General features: G+C 33.3%; 1 long non-coding RNA gene across 1 annotated transcript; it reads right to left on the bottom strand.

Annotated features, from left to right (window-relative positions):
* Positions 1–1,420: 1,420 nt before the first annotated feature.
* On the bottom strand, positions 1,421–2,682 carry LOC107710144 (uncharacterized). The gene is made up of 3 exons (XR_001636564.1): positions 2,607–2,682; positions 2,251–2,332; positions 1,421–1,554 (listed from the first exon to the last, which is right to left on the bottom strand). It is a non-coding gene; the product is annotated as an uncharacterized LOC107710144 (long non-coding RNA).
* Between the last annotated feature and the right edge of the window lie 274 nt (positions 2,683–2,956).

The following is a 2,956-nucleotide window of genomic DNA, read 5'->3' as shown; positions in this document are numbered from 1 at the left end:
TTTATGAAGGTGATGTAAACTGAATCATTATACGTTCTTTGGTAATTATACAATAATATAATATTTTGTATATGTAACATATAGTTTTATTTTACATTACAAAAAATGTATAATTTTATTAATTTCAACAAATTTACCATCAGATGCTGCATATCTAGACTAGTCTTTGGATGCGTCCATTGCATCCGACACGTTTTCTCACTAGAATATTGAACAAGAGGATCGCGCAGAACCTTTGCACGCACGGATATTGCAAGACATAATAGAGTGGTATGGTTATTGTTTTTTTGCCTAAATCACGTTTTAGATAGGATGTCAACAACCGCTTAAAAAATAACTGCATTTACAGATAAGTGCATATGTATTATGTTTATTGTTCTTTAATTCTAACATTATAACCTGAATTACAGTGAAAAGATTACATCATTGTCCAGTATTGTACTGTCAGCAATTTATTATAAAAACTTTTTCATAATTGTAACATATGTATTTACATAATTATTCAGGTGCATGTGTAATAACTTGCGAAAACTTGACCTACAGCAGCACTTATTCGTCGCAGTCTTGTCTGATGCACTCAACCAAGCTTCTAACCAAGAGGTCGCCCCTCCCCACCCCCCAACCATTCGAATTTCCGTAGGCGGGAATTATTTTAATGATATTCTATTGGGTCGCTTTGTGACATCACAAAACCTGGAAAACAACGCTGTAGTCCAAACGAGACGTTAGTTGTAGTTCTTGAAATAAGAGACTGCTTGAAAAATATCCAAAAACTATATTTTCATAATCTTATATTTACGACATGTCTCATCAGTCAAAACCTTGTTTTATGCTTTACACTGAGTTTATGAATCTAAAATCTTAATGTGGTATGGTATCCTCGTGAATATGTGTGCATCGTGTCTTTTGTGTGAACTATTATTGAGACCAATCTTGCTCCATATTCCACAGGCATTGGACACTACATTAAATTTACGATTATTACATGAAAATTACAACATCAAATTTTAGAGCAAAAATACGTTTGCTATGAATTCAGTAAGGTCACACAGACTGCTGAGTTTGAGTCTGATGGTTTTGTAGTTATTTAGTTTAATAGTAAACAATTGAATGCATTTTTTATATTTCTGTCACAACAATATGAAAAAAAAACAACAAAACAACATGGATGCTGTTTACCATACGTAAATACCATATTCATAATGAACATTTTACATAATATTTCTGATGGTGCTGATCTATATTGAGAAACAGGCAAGAAAAAAACATTTTGTGTGAAAAGTATAACATTGTATCTGAGCATGAAGAGCAGATTAATCTAAAATAATTCCTTGATACATAAACTTTTGGCAAACCATTTTTCATACAAATAAATGGATCTTCAATTCCTGCTAAAGTCATAAAATAACTGGATTATACCATGAATATTATCAAAAACATGCCATAGATTCAGTATTTTACCACCAGAGGATCTGTTTTGTCCTGGTTTGTTGCAGAAGAATGCATTAGAAGCTGTTGGGTATTTGCCTCTGTTCTCTGGCACCTGAACAAAACCTGGTGATCACACACACACACACGAAAGGCAATTTTATCTAATATTTATTTCATTTTGTTTAACTTCATTTATAACTGATGGAGGTTGATAAATGCAATGCGGCTGTTAAAAAAAATAAATGTGGAGACATTCTTGATTGATTCCATATTTTAAAAAACAACACTTGCGATCATCATCCTTATTAAAAACAATTATGTTGACTTTTTACTTTCAATTATATTGTTTACTTATGTGTTCTTATTGCTACATTTAACATTCTAATTAGGGACTGTATTATTATATTGTAAGGCTGGTGCCAAGCTCAGACCCAGAGGGGGCTGCTCTCTGAGAAGAAAAATGACTTTTCTGGAAATTAGCATTTGAACACTCTCTTGCAAAATTAGCATCCTCATCCAAGATGCAATCACACTCTCTCTTCTCTGTACATGCTAAAATCACCCGAAACTTGCCCAAAATTTATATGATTTCTAATTGTGAACACTCACTACACTCTCAGAAAAAAGGTACAGAAACTGTCACTGCGGCGGTACCTTTGAAAACGGTACAAATTTGTATATTATTTATCACTAAAGGGTGCACATTAGTACCTAAAGTGTACACTTAATTCCTTTTGAAAAGGTACTGCCCTCTTCATCCCAAGAGAAGTAAATCGAGAGGTAATAAAGATTTTAGGAGTTTTGAGATATTTTGCTTACTGTGGAGTGTGTGCCTTCATCCAGTGTTTTCCTGGTAATTACCTTCTGTCCCCCTTGAGGTGTAAACTCTCCAGGTCTGGACCTTGATTATTGCAAATCCTTATTGTTAGTTCATGCCTCCATTTGAAGGATGTTTTGTCTTTGTTTTGGAGTATTTAAAGAAATGTTCCTAACCCTAACCCATATTTGTTATGTCAGATTTTCGTCTTTTACTCTTAGATTTATCTTTGAGAATTTGTTTTTAAATGCAAACTACTTAATTTTCATTCATTACAATTACAGTGTAAACCATTTTCAGGGATGTCTTCTCTAATATTAGTCAGTGATATATATGTAGAAGTCAGTTTCAGACTCACTTGTATCTCTTCTTGACAATGAAGAAACCCAGTAATCCAACCAAAAGAGCAGATCCAAGACAAGAGACGACTGGTACAACTTCAGGGATCTTATTTATGCACCAAGAGCTTGTAACACTCCAAAGAGAAAGGAAAACTTGAAATCGCATCATATGACCCCTTTAAAGTACAACAATTAGTTGATTTTTAATTGTAAAAACCTAGAAATCCATACTATTTGCATACTATGCCTTTATTACTCAAAAAACCCTAATTAAGAGAAATTGATTTGTGCGAGTACCATTATGTCAAGCTAGTTCTAGTTCCCAGTATGCTTTACTTCAGACTTATGTTGCAATTACGTGTTATTT

Source organism: Sinocyclocheilus rhinocerous, unplaced genomic scaffold (genome assembly GCF_001515625.1).
Source record: "Sinocyclocheilus rhinocerous isolate Xijiao unplaced genomic scaffold, SAMN03320098_v1.1 scaffold3980, whole genome shotgun sequence".
NCBI lineage: Eukaryota > Metazoa > Chordata > Actinopteri > Cypriniformes > Cyprinidae > Sinocyclocheilus > Sinocyclocheilus rhinocerous.
This window is presented reverse-complemented; position numbering and strand designations above follow the sequence as displayed.